Source organism: Pseudophryne corroboree, chromosome 4 (genome assembly GCF_028390025.1).
Source record: "Pseudophryne corroboree isolate aPseCor3 chromosome 4, aPseCor3.hap2, whole genome shotgun sequence".
Lineage (NCBI taxonomy): Eukaryota > Metazoa > Chordata > Amphibia > Anura > Myobatrachidae > Pseudophryne > Pseudophryne corroboree.
Genome location: NC_086447.1, coordinates 101,414,365 through 101,428,191, shown reverse-complemented (window position 1 = coordinate 101,428,191; position 13,827 = coordinate 101,414,365). Strand labels below are relative to the sequence as shown.

Here is a 13,827-nt window from a genome sequence, read left to right as displayed (position 1 = left end):
GTCTGCTCTTCGGGCTTAATTCATGTTTGTATGCAGTGGCCAATGGAGCAATTACCAGCAGACTGCGGATGTGCCGCGATCGCAGTGCACATGCGCAAAGGGACTCTCGCGATCTTGCTCACAGTGATGACTTATGGGGACATGTACTAAGCAGTGATAAAAGTGAAGAAGTGAGCTAGTGGAGATGTTGCCCATGGCAACCAATTTATTTATTTATTTATTAACAGTTTCTTATACAGCGCAGCAAATATTGTATCCTTTTATACAATATGGCGCGATTCCTGGGCAATTTCTCTAACGTCCTAAGTGGATGCTGGGGACTCCGTAAGGACCATGGGGATTAGCGGCTCCGCAGGAGACTGGGCACAACTATAAAGAAAGCTTTAGACTACTGGTGTGCACTGGCTCCTCCCACTAAGACCCTCCTCCAGACTTCAGTTAGATTCTTGTGCCCGGCTGAGCTGGATGCACACTAGGGGCTCTCCTGAGCTCCTAGAAAGAAAGTATATTTAGGTTTTTTATTTTACATTGAGATCTGCTGGCAACAGACTCACTGCAGCGAGGGACTAAGGGGAGAAGAAGCGAACCTACCTAACAGGTGGTAGTTTGGGCTTCTTAGGCTACTGGACACCATTAGCTCCAGAGGGATCGACCGCCGTCCCCCTTACAGAGCCAGAAGCATGAAGAGGTCCGGAAAATCGGCGGCAGAAGACTTCGGTCTTCACCAAGGTAGCGCACAGCACTGCAGCTGTGCGCCATTGCTCCTCATGTACACCTCACACTCCGGTCACTGATGGGTGCAGGGCGCTGGGGGGGGGGGGGGGGCACCCTGAGGGCAATATATGACACCTTGGCTGGCAAATCTACATCATATATAGTCATAGAGGCTATATAGATGTAAAAATACCCCTGACAGTATTCCAGAAAAAGCGGGAGAAGTCCGCCGGAAAAGGGGCGGGTCCATCTCCCTCAGCACACTGGCGCCATTTTTCCCTCACAGCTCCGCTGGAAGGAAGCTCCCTGGCTCTCCCCTGCAGTCTGACAAGCTACAGAAGGGTAAAAAAGAGAGGGGGGGCACTAAATTTAGGCGCAGGATATATATATATATATAAAATGCAGCTATAAGGGAAAACACTCATTTATAGTGGGATCCCTGTGTTATATAGCGCTCTGGTATGTGCTGGCATTCTCTCTCTCTGTCTCCCCAAAGGGCTTTGTGGGGTCCTGTCCTCTGTCAGAGCATTCCCTGTGTGTTTGCGGTGTGTCGGTACGGCTGTGTCGACATGTTTGATGAGGAGGCTTATGTGGAGGCGGAGCAGATGCCTGTAAATGTGATGTCACCCCCTGTGGGGTCAACACCTGAGTGGATGGTGCTGTGGAAGGAATTACGTGACAGTGTCGACTCCTTGCATAAAAGGTTTGACGACATACCAAATGTGGGACAGCCGGCTTCTCAGCCTGTGCCTGCCAGGCGTCTCAAAAGCCATCAGGGGCTCTAAAACGCCCACTACCTCAGATGGCAGACACAGATGTCGACACGGATACTGACTCCAGTGTCGACGACGATGAGACTAATGTAACTTCCAGTAGGGCCACGCGTTACATGATTGAGGCAATGAAAAATGTGTTGCACATTTCTGATGTTACCCCCGGTACCACAAAAAAGGGTATTATGTTTGGAGAGAAAAAACTACCAGTAGCTTTTCCTCCATCTGAGGAGTTAAATGAAGTGTGTGAAGAAGCGTGGGCTTCCCCTGATAAGAAGCTGGTAATTTCTAAGAGGTTACTAATGGCGTACCCTTTCCCGCCAGAGGATAGATCACGTTGGGAAACATCCCCTAGAGTGGATAAAGCGCTCACACGCTTGTCAAAGAAGGTGGCACTACCGTCTCCGGATACGGCCGCCCTGAAGGAATCTGCTGATAGAAAGCAGGAGGCTATCCTGAAATCTATATATACACACACAGGTGTTATACTGAGACCAGCTATTGCTTCAGCATGGATGTGCAGTGCTGCAGCTGCATGGTCAGATTCCCTGTCAGAAAATATTGATACCCTAGACAGGGACACTATATTGCTAACCGTAGAGCATATAAAATACGCACTTTTATACATGAGGGATGCACAGAGGGATATTTGCCGGCTGGCATCCAAAATTAGTGCAATGTCCATTTCTGCCAGGAGAGGGTTATGGACTCGGCAGTGGACAGGTGATGCAGATTCTAAAAGGCACATGGAAGTTCTGCCTTATAAGGGTGAGGAGTTGTTCGGGGATGGTCTCTCGGACCTCGTTTCCACAGCAACAGCTGGGAAGTCTACATTTTTACCCCATGTTCCCTCACAGCCAAAGAAAGCACCGTATTATCAGGTACAGTTCTTTCGGCCCAATAGGGGCAAGCGGGTTAAAGGCGCGTCCTTTCTGCCCAGAGGCAGAGGTAGGGGGAAAAAGCTGCAGCATACAGCCAGTTCCCAGGAGCAAAAGTCCTCCCCCGCTTCCTCTAAGTCCACAGCATGACGCTGGGGCTCCACAGGCGGAGCCAGGTACGGTGGGGGCCCGTCTCAAATATTTCAGCAAGCAGTGGGCTCGCTCACGGGTGGATCCCTGGATTTTTCAGATAGTATCTCAGGGGTACAAGCTGGAATTCGAGATGTCTCCCCCCCGCCGTTTCCTCAAATCTGCCTTGCCAACCACTCCCTCAGGCAGGGAGGCAGTGTTACAGGCAATTCACAAGCTGTATTCACAACAGGTGATAGTAAAGGTACCCCTACTTCAACAAGGACGGGGTTACTATTCCACAATGTTTGTGGTACCGAAACCGGACGGTTCGGTGAGACCCATTTTAAATTTGAAATCCTTGAACACATATATAAAAAAATTCAAGTTCAAGATGGAATCGCTCAGGGTGGTTATTGCAAGCCTGGACGAGGGGGATTACATGGTATCACTGGACATCAAGGATGCTTACCTGCATGTCCCCATTTACCATCCTCACCAGGAGTACCTCAGATTTGTGGTACAGGATTGTCATTACCAATTCCAGACGTTGCCGTTCGGTCTATCCACGGCTCCGAGGGTCTTTACCAAGGTAATGGCCGAAATGATGATACTCCTTCGAAAGAAGGGAGTTTTAATTATCCCGTACTTGGACGATCTTCTGATAAAGGCGAGGTCCAGAGAGCAGTTGTTGGTCGGGGTAGCACTATCTCGGGAGGTGCTACAACAGCACGGCTGGATTCTAAACATTCCAAAGTCACAGCTGGTCCCTACGACACGTCTACTGTTCCTGGGGATGGTTCTGGACACAGAACAGAAAAAAGTGTTTCTCCCGGAGGAGAAGGCCAAGGAGCTGTCATCTCTAGTCAGAGGCCTCCTAAAACCAAAACAGGTGTCGGTGCATCACTGCACGCGGATCCTGGGAAAGATGGTAGCTTCCTACGAAGCAATTCCATTCGGCAGGTTTCATGCAAGAACCTTTCAGTGGGACCTGTTGGACAAGTGGTCCGGGTCGCATCTTCAGATGCATCGGCTGCTAACCCTGTCTCCAAGGACAAGGGTGTCTCTGCTGTGGTGGCTGCAGAGTGCTCATCTTCAAGAGGGCCGCAGATTCGGCATACAGGACTGGGTCCTGGTGACCACGGATGCCAGCCTTCGAGGCTGGGGGGCAGTCACACAGGGAAGAAATTCCAAGGACTATGGTCAAGTCAGGAGACTTCCCTGCACATAAATATTCTGGAACTGAGGGCCATTTACAATGCCCTAAGTCAGGCAAAAACCCTGCTTCAAAACCAGCCGGTACTGATCCAGTCAGATAACATCACGGCGGTCGCCCATGTAAACCGACAGGGCGGCACGAGAAGCAGGACGGCAATGGCAGAAGCCACAAGGATTCTCCGATGGGCGGAAAATCACGTGTTAGCACTGTCAGCAGTGTTCATTCCGGGAGTGGACAACTGGGAAGCAGACTTCCTCAGCAGGCACGACCTCCACCCGGGAGAGTGGGGACTTCATCCAGAAGTCTTTCAAATGATTGTAAACCGTTGGGAAAGGCCACAGGTGGACATGATGGCGTCCCGCCTCAACAAAAAGCTAGAAAAGTACTGCGCCGGGTCAAGGGACCCGCAGGCGATAGCTGTGGACGCTCTAGTGACACCATGGGTGTACCGGTCAGTTTATGTGTTCCCTCCTCTTCCTCTCATACCAAAGGTACTGAGTATAATAAGGAGAAGAGGAGTAAGAACTATACTCATTGTTCCGGATTGGCCAAGAAGAGCTTGGTACCCGGAACTTCAAGAAATGATCTCAGAGGACCCATGGCCTCTACCGCTCAGACAAGACCTGCTGCAGCAGGGGCCCTGTCTGTTCCAAGACTTACCGCGGCTGCGTTTGACGGCATGGCGGTTGAACACCGGATCCTGAAGGAAAAGGGCATTCCGGAGGAAGTCATTCCTACGCTGATTAAAGCTAGGAAAGAAGTAACCGCAAACCATTATCACCGCATATGGCGAAAATATGTTGCGTGGTGTGAGGCCAGGAAGGCCCCAACGGAGGAATTTCAGCTGGGCCGTTTCCTGCACTTCCTACAGTCAGGGGTGACTATGGGCATTAAATTGGGTTCCATTAAGGTCCAGATTTCGGCTCTATCGATTTTCTTCCAGAGAGAACTGGCTTCACTACCTGAATTTCAGACTTTTGTTAACGGAGTGCTGCATATTCAGCCCCCTTTTGTGCCTCCAGTGGCACCTTGGGATCTCAACGTGGTGTTGGATTTCCTAAAGTCACACTGGTTTGAGCCACTGAAAACCGTGGATTTGAAATATCTCACGTGGAAAGTGGTCATGTTGTTGGCCTTAGCTTCGGCCAGGCGTGTATCAGAATTGGCGGCTTTGTCATGTAAAAGCCCTTATCTGATTTTCCATATGGATAGGGCAGAATTGAGGACTCGTCCCCAGTTTCTCCCCAAAGTGGTATCAGCGTTTCATCTGAACCAACCTATCGTGGTGCCTGCGGCTACAAATGACTTGGAGGCTTCCAAGTTGTTGGACGTGGTCAGGGCCCTGAAAATCTATGTTTCCAGGACAGCTGGAGTCAGAAAGACTGACTCGCTCTTTATCCTGTATGCGCCCAACAAGTTGGGTGCACCTGCTTCAAAGCAGACTATTGCTCGCTGGATCTGTAGTACGATTCAGCTTGCACATTCTGTGGCTGGACTGCCGCATCCTAAATCGGTGAAAGCCCATTCCACAAGGAAGGTGGGCTCTTCTTGGGCGGCTGCCCGAGGGGTCTCGGCTCTTCAACTTTGCCGAGCAGCTACTTGGTCGGGGTCAAACACGTTTGCTAAATTCTACAAGTTTGACACCCTGGCTGAGGAGGACCTAGAGTTTGCCCATTCGGTGCTGCAGAGTCATCCGCACTCTCCCGCCCGTTTGGGAGCTTTGGTATAATCCCCATGGTCCTTACGGAGTCCCCAGCATCCACTTAGAAAATAAGAATTTACTCACCGGTAATTCTATTTCTCGTAGTCCGTAGTGGATGCTGGGCGCCCATCCCAAGTGCGGATTGTCTGCAATACTTGTATATAGTTATTGCTTAACTAATGGGTTATTGTTGAGCCATCTGTTGAGAGGCTCAGTTGTTATCATACTGTTAGCTGGGTATTGTATCACGAGTTATACGGTGTGATTGGTGTGGCTGGTATGAGTCTTACCCGGGATTCAAAATCCTTCCTTATTGTGTCAGCTCTTCCGGGCATAGTATCCTAACTGAAGTCTGGAGGAGGGTCTTAGTGGGAGGAGCCAGTGCACACCAGTAGTCTAAAGCTTTCTTTATAGTTGTGCCCAGTCTCCTGCGGAGCCGCTAATCCCCATGGTCCTTACGGAGTCCCCAGCATCCACTACGGACTACGAGAAATAGAATTACCGGTGAGTAAATTCTTATTTTTTCTTTCATTGTGCTACATTTTCCACAATTTTACATCTTTGTTCGAAATGAGTACTTAGGATTAATGATTTGGCATGGCTGAGTAGCAAAGTCCATGGCTATTTGGCGTGATATGAGGATTGATGGATGTGGACACATCATCCTGCTTATAAACAACTGAACTGCAATGGTTAAGATATAGGGCCAATTTATCAACGAGTGATAAAACTCGTGAAGGATAAAACTCGTTGCGTATGATAAATGGTGCTCCAGCCAATCAGCTCCCAACTGTCATTTTTCAAATACATGACAGTTAGGATCTGAACACATGACAGCTACAGTAGGAGCTGATTGGCTGGAGCACCATTTATCATACGCAACAAGCTTTATCAATCACAACGAGTTTTATCACTCGTTGACAAACGAGCCCTTCAGACTGGATGGTGGGAGGGGCTGGGTCATGGAAAATTGCGTCATGGTTGCCATGCTTCTCTGCTGGACAGTGCTACGATTTTCCGGGATATGATGGCACATCATCTAATGCCCAGACTGCCCACTGGGGAAGTGGTTGGCATCCAGGAGCCTGGACTACAGCTCACTGATATTAAGAAGCCTCACGCACATTCCGGGAAAGTAGACAGGTGCAGTATATGAAATGAATACATGAAAATCTTTCTGCCCTATGGTTACATGTTTAAAAATACAAAAAATATAAAAAAAATTAAATAAAACTACAATTAAAAACAATAAAGTATTAAACCAGCAACACAAGATCTGCCTCTAAACCTCCTAGACCTATGTGTATGCCAGCAGCTGACTATTGCTGTGGTCAGTGAGCTGTTTATATGTGTCATCTTCTGAATAATTACTGCCATACCAATATTATTTGAAGCCACTTGTCTTACATTTTTGCTAGATGAATGCTCTCGGATCTCATCTGTTATGTTCCATTTGAAGGAGCTGCCACCTGATTGTCAGGGTAAACAGTGTTCCCTGTTTTTACCACATATAACTGTTGCCTTACTATACCTGATGGTTAATGAAAGCCAAAAGACATTTAGTAAGATGAGGGGGGTTCTATTTAAAATGGGATGTTGCCCATAGCAACCAATCATATTCTCAGGGGTGTCTTAAGTGAGAGGGGCGCCCGTGTGCACACTCCAGGTGGGCCCCCTCCTCTCCACGGCGCCGTAGGCTCCAGCAATATGGCAGAGTCTACTGCACATACACAGGTCTCCCGAAACATGGCGCCCGCCATGTTTTGGAGACAAAAATTGAAATGCGCATGCGCTGCGGCCATTTTTGATGTGTTCTTTGGCCGCGACGGCTGCGGCTGCAGCGCCCGGCGGTGGACTTCGGACAGGTGAGTATGAAAATATGGGTGTAATGTGTGCGGTGATTGGTTCCTATGGCCAACATCCCATCTTAGTAAATTTACCCCTAAGAGTTGCCCACTTCTCCTTTCCTGTCTTCTGTATTGATAAACAAGCATACGATATCCACGCAGCTGAAAGTCATTCTCTCGCCCCCAGCGCGCTTTGGGATTATGACGGTGGCTGAAGCCAAGATACAGGCTATTTTCTTACTATTGGAATGAGACAAATTTTGGCAAGTAATTTGTAGCTGCAGATGTAAGTTTGTCGCAGTAAACAGAGTGCGAGCTTACAGCGTGAGTGAAGCGCTGGGTGTTAAAATGTTTCGCTCCCCACTGTGAATATAGACCTTAAGTGGCTTAACCAGCTGCCACTTCAACAGCTTGACTTCACTAATGAATGTCTAGTATTGTTCTGGAACACGTTTCTGTTTTGTCCCTATTGTTACGAGAGAGGGATGAGGGGCTCTAGAATTCTGCGTTTAACTATGTAACTGCCAGCTAGAGCAGTGCAGCCTTTATTTCCATACAGATGACCTGCAGATGAAATTGTCCTAGAGGGTTAGACTCAAAGAACAACTAAAGACCATGGGGTAAATTTAATAAGGTGGGAGATTTTTAGAACCGGTGATGTTGCCCATAGCAACCAATCAGATTATATCTATTATCTGCTAGAAGCAGCTAGATAAATGGCAATCATGGGCCCCTAACACTGCATACCCCCGGTGGGCCCTTCATGCTCCAGTCCGACACTGGGCTTATATACACTTGTCTGTTAGCCAGTCTGGGCCATATGTGCGATATCACAGCCTCACTGATCATTGCTTGCATGAAAATGTCCCTTCACATCTTTAGCCAGATTGGTGGTTCAGGGGCCTGATGCTGCAATCACGTCATCATGGTCTCACCCCTACCATACAAAATTTACGATTGCTGGCATTGTAAAGTGGGGGCGTGGACACAATGACGCAGTTAAGCACGAAACATGTCATCAAGCCACCCAGGGCATACACTGGAGATTGGAGAGAGGATGCCAGCAGGGAGTTCACAGAGAGGAGACATAGGGGAAGAGTCAGAGGGCAGGGAGAGGAGACGGCAGGGGGAGAGGCTGCAGGCAGGGAGAGGAGACGGGGGGGGGGGGGTTAGAGGCTGCAGGCAGGGAGAGGAGACAGGGGGGGGGTAGAGGCTGCAGGCAGGGAGAGGAGACGGGGGGGGGGTTAGAGGCTGCAGGCAGGGAGCGTTGGACACTGGGGAGAGGACGCTAGTAGAGAGTGCAAGGAGAGGAGACAACAGGGAAGAGGTTGTGCACAGGGAGTGCTGGACACTGGGGGTCACATCGGCTGTCATAGGGGTCTATTTATGAAGGAGTGAAAAGTGTGGAGGTGTGAGCCAGTGGAGAAGTTGCCCAATCAGCTGCTATGAATAACTGTATAGAATGCATTTTATAAGTGTTACCTCAACACTGATTGGTTGTCATGGGCAACTTCTCCACTGGCTCACATCTCCACACTTTTCACCGCTTCATGAATAGACTCCATAGACTGCAACATTACTCCTTGGGGTCCGGAGGTGGAGGCGGAGATCCGTTCTGCACATGGGCAGATTGGATTTCCGCCAAACAAACAGAGTTGGCAGAGCTGCATAACTGATGTATGGGATGTGACCTGATCAGGTAACACACTCCTGGCTGTGGTCACATCCCATTCGTTGGAGTCAGGCAAGTGGTTAACCAAGATGGTGGTTTTATTCCTAATAAACACTAATGTGGTAAAAATAGAACTCACTGCTTATAAGATATTACATCACTACTAATTTTTTACTTGACGCGTTTAGCGCTCTGTAATATGCCCTTATCACAGGGCTCCTGATACTCCAGGAGCAGAAATAACCTGTGAGGCTTCTATCTGTTAGGAGAGTACCTGACTTTAGCTGAAGCAATACCTTTCCTCGTGTTTTACGTTCCACCTCTACCCCCACTCCCTACCCCTTCCCCTTCCATCTCCTGTGTGGTTGAGATGGAAATACATTGAAATGAACCCAGAAAACTTGCAATGTGAAAAAAACGATAAAAAAGGATCAAAGGATAAGATCCGTATGTGAAAGAGCAATTTGCAAAGAAAACAATTCAGTTTAAATGATTGCTCCACTTTCCGCCATATCCCCACTGTTTTTACAAAGGCAGCATGCAGAATGTTACAGGGAGCTACATCATGTGTCTGACTCTGGGCTTCTGGTTCCTCACGAACAGAAGAGATTGTTTTTCTTGGCCAGTCGCGTTCTGGAGAAACATGTCACATCATTTATCAGCTATGTTTCTTCCATGCCGGGAAACTGATTTTTCTTCTCATCTTGCTGTAATATTTCCGATAGGTTTATCAATTTCTATTAAAGTTGTTGACTTTATTAATTGTTAGAAGCTTTTATGTGGTCTACACCAGCTGATATTCATGGGAATCATTCACTAGGAGCAAGTCATTTGACGGCAGGTGCCATATGTTTATAGTGTATGGATTAGGGTTGGCCTTCAACCATCCATGGAGAGAAATGATTCACGCCCACTCGCTTGGGATTCCGTCAGTTGTTACTGTTTGCTGCCACAAGACAGTGGCCCTCATTCCGAGTTGATCGCTCGCTGCTGTTTTTCGCAGCGCAGCGATCAGGTGAAAAAATGGCATTTATGCGCATGGTACGCAGCGCGCATGCGCTAAGTACTTTCACACAAAAGTTTGCAGTTTTACAGAAGCTCGAGTGACGATTTTCAGTCGCTCGAGTGTTCGTAGTATGATTGACAGGAAGTGGGTGTTTCTGGGCGGCAACTCAGCGTTTTCAGGGAGTGTGCTAAAAAACGCAGGCGTGCCAGGAAAAAACACAGGAGTGGCTGGAGAAACGGGGGAGTGGCTGAGCGAAAGCAGGGCGTGTTTGTGACGTCAAACCAGGAACTAAACAGACTGCAGTCATCGCAAGATAGGAGTAGGTCTGGAGCTACTCAGAAATGGCATGACATTTTTCCTGTGCAGTTCTGCTAATCTTTCGGTCGCACTTCTGCTAAGCTAAGATACACTCCCAGAGGGCGGCGGCTTAGCGTTTGCACTGCTGCTAAAAGCAGCTAGCGAGCGATCAACTCGGAATGAGGGCCATAGGAATCCAAGAACATGAAAGTCCATTAGCACTGAGTCTTAATGTCTAAACAATTGAAAAGTGTTAATCACTTCTTTGATTTCAATTTATAAAAATTTCATAAAGCATAACACAGATAAGCAGACTCCAATTCACATTTGGCTCTTCAGAGTAAGGTGCCATAAACTTGGTCACGATTGCTTGGCACACAGGAAAATTCTTCCTGTCTTCTCCTGAATGTTACATGAAAGAGCAAATCCCAATACTGTAAACATCTACAGCTAATTAAGTGGAACAACACAGAATCCAATAGCTAAACAGTCTGAGGAAGCCATCAGTTTGCCCATGAAACGCGTCACTAAAGTTCTTGCACTAATTATTCTGAAGAGTAAATGTGAACTGACGTCTGCTTATCCGTGTTATGTTTAATACATTTTCAATAAATCAAGTCAAGGAGCAATTAAGACCCTTCATTTGTTTAGGAGTTGCACCATAAAGACTCAGGGGTCTATTCAGGAAGCAGTGAAAAGAGTGGAAAAGTGAGCCACAGTAGAAGTATCTAGTGCATTCTATAAAATTATACGTACAGTAGCAGCTGATTGGTTGCCATGGGCAACTTCTCCACTGGCTCACTTCTCCCCTCTTTTCACTGCTTCATGAGTATACCCCTCAACACTTCAACCAAACATGGTTAGCAGCCATCCACCTACAGTATAGTAGAGTAAGTAACGGCAGAGTTTGGGAAACTCTGTCTTATATAATACTGTCGGTATATTACACCATAAATAAGTATAATATTTTGTGGCTTTACCAGGTAAATTTTATGAATTTATTGGGTATGTATGTAAGAGTAGAGCTTAAGCTCACCATATGTTACAAGAAGGGAATGGCAGGGAATCATTCATGATATACTGTATACATGATATACTGTATGTGGCATTTGCCTTCTCTGTTTGTCCCATGTGCTCCTCCACAATTATCCATTTGTCATGTGTGCCACAAGCCCCTCTGACTCTCTCTGGTGGAGGATGTTTCAGGTCTTTACTGCAGATCCCACCTCTGCTTGATCCACATGGGAAGAAATTTTAAGCTGGTCACTCCCACCGGTGATGTCATCAGGGTAAGAACTGCTGGCGAGAGGTGTTATGGGTGAGCAGCGCATACTACCTAACAAAGTGCTGTGTCAGCTGGTAGACTGTGTCACTCTCTCTAATATGTGCTAGCAGTTTAGATAATCTGCTGATGATGACTTAATCTCTGGCGCTGCTTGGCCAGATCCTGGAATGTTGGGACCATATTTGAAAAAACTACTGTTATTAGTCACCTCTTGGAAAGCTGGAAGGCATACTCTTGGTTGGGTTGGGTACAGGATTCTGGCGGTCAGAAAACCGTCAGTGGCATCCTGACAGAATCCCGACACATTTTGGTAAGTAATCCAATCCTTACTCTCCCCCTAACCCTCCCCTCCCATAGCCTAACCCAAACTCTCCCTTCCCAGAGCCTAACCCTAAACCTCCCATTAGTGCCTAACCCTAACCACTAACCCTGACCCTAATACTTACCTTCGGCATTATGGCAGTTGGGATTCCACAGGCGGTATTGTGAGCGCTGTTGGGATTACGAAGCCAGGATTGTGACATCAGCATAAGTCACGGTCAGGATGCCAACTACATCCCTTTAGGTCATCCTCCACTCAACCAGCCCTGACATTAAAACAATAATACCCATGTTCAAAGAATAGGCCTCTTTACCTCCAAATAGACAAGACAGGTTGAGTATCCCATATCTAAATATTCTGAAATACGAAATATTCCGAAATACAGAGTTTTTGGAGTGAGAGTGAGATAGTGAATCCTTTGTTTTCTGATGGCTCAATGTAGACACCCTTTGTTTAATGCACAAAGTTGTTAAAAATATTGGCTAAAATGACCTTCCTGCTGTGTGTATAAGGTGTATATAAAACATAAATACATTCTGTGCTTAGACTTGGGTCCCATCACCATGATATCTCATTATGGGATGCATTTATTCCAAAATACGGAAAAATCCGATACCCAAAATACTTCTGGACCCAAGCATTTTGGATATGGAATACTCAGCCTGTATAACATTTTTAGCTCCCAATAAATAATGTCATTGAACAGCATCAACATGTTTACTGCATACCTTTGCCAAGTACCCAAATCACCTGCCCCAAACTACCCAGAACCGCACAGAAGGAGAGAGGCTCTGCAGCCACTGACCGGACAATGCCGCTGTAGATGTGCACTAGCCACTATTTGCAACACATTTAAATATCTTCTCTGGCGAATAAACTTTTTGTATCACATTCCTTTATATACTGTAGCACATATAATTTATATTGTTATAAAGCACACATCATTTATATTATTATACAGCACACACCGGGACTGATTTTGAGTCAGGCAATGCCATAGAGCTGAGTGGTCCTTTTCTACTGCGTGTGCGCAAAAAACACTAAAAACTAGTATGGCGCATGCGTTACACTGTGTGTACGCACAGAGACGCAGTTGCAATTAAGTCGCATGGTATCAGAAATGTATTGGAAATGTGCTGGGCGTTCCAGGCGCACCACTGAAGTGTTTGCACACAGATGCACGATAGTTGACAGTGGAGGCCATACTCAGTCGGAAAATTGTGGTGTCTAAAGATGCACCTAGCTATATTACAGCGTCGGTAGATGTACACCAGTAGATGTACACACACGGGTGTGCACCAGGGAAGGGCTGTGTAGCGCCATTTGTATAAAGTCACTGACGTGCGACCGCCAACAGACGCAGACAGGAATGTGACTGTGTCCGACTAAGAATCAGGACTGTTGGGGGTCATTCCGAGTTGATTGCTCGCTAGCTATTTTTTGCAGCGCTGTGAACAGATAGTCGCCGCCTATAGGGGAGTGTATGTTTGCTTTGCAAGTGTGCGATCGCATGTGCAGCCGAGTGGTACAAAAAAGTTTTGTGCAGTTTCTGAATAGCTCAGAACTTACTCAGCCGCTGCGATCACTTCAGCCTGTTCTTGGCCGGAAATTGACATCAGACACCCGCCCTGCAAACACTTCGACACAACTGCGTTTTTCCAAACACTCCCAGAAAACGGTCAGTTGCCACCCACAGTCGCCTTCTTCCTGTCAATCTCCTTGCAATTGGCTGTGCGAATGGATTCTTCGTAAAATCCATCGCTCAGCAACGATCCACTTTGCACCCGTACGACGCACCTGCGCATTGCGGTGCATACGCATGCGCAGTTCTGACCTGATCGCAGCGCAGTGAAAAAACCTAGCGTGCGATCAGGTTGGAATGACCCCCATTGTTTCCTAGCAAATGTACAAATTAACAAAGGATATGGTTGATTCAGCTGCTGTACAGCACATCAAATTATTACCCAATCATTCTACATACAG

At 47.2% G+C, this 13,827-nt stretch overlaps 1 long non-coding RNA gene across 1 annotated transcript in view; it reads right to left on the bottom strand.

Moving 5' to 3' along the window:
• LOC134911141 (uncharacterized) overlaps nucleotides 1–12,091 on the bottom strand; it is a 36,542-nt gene extending 24,451 nt beyond the window's left edge. Inside the window, exon 1 of the long non-coding RNA XR_010176348.1 lies at nucleotides 11,969–12,091. This is a non-coding gene — a long non-coding RNA (uncharacterized LOC134911141). The remainder of the gene's footprint in view (nucleotides 1–11,968) is intronic.
• Between the last annotated feature and the right edge of the window lie 1,736 nt (nucleotides 12,092–13,827).